Below are 405 nucleotides of genomic sequence, written 5' to 3' on the forward strand. Positions count from 1 at the left end.
TTTTTTTTTTTTTTTTAACTAGCTGAGCTTGATGGCTAGTGCCTGTAATCCAAGCTAGATGGGAGGATGTGGGAAGATCGCTTGAGCCTGGGAGGTGAAATTTGCAGTAAGCCTTGATCATGCCACCACACTCCAGCCTGGGTTACAAGAAAGTAAATAACTAGTTGTTTTAAAAATCAGCATTTTGTTCATAGTGGCTGCTAAACTTATGTTTTTTACCCTCTCTCTTTACCAAATCCCACCGAAGTGACAGAAATGAGAAAAATAATAACCCCCTAACAGTTTTGAAAAGGTGGAAAGAGTGTCATCAATGAACTTTTAAGTTAAATATCAAAATAAATTCTAAATTAAAAAATGAAATCATAAAACTTGCAGAAATATGTTAGGGCAAATATTTACATAAAC

The sequence above is a fragment of the Rhinopithecus bieti genome, unplaced genomic scaffold, assembly GCF_001698545.2.
Source record: "Rhinopithecus bieti isolate Rb0 unplaced genomic scaffold, ASM169854v2 scaffold_1545, whole genome shotgun sequence".
NCBI classification, from domain to species: Eukaryota; Metazoa; Chordata; class Mammalia; order Primates; family Cercopithecidae; genus Rhinopithecus; species Rhinopithecus bieti.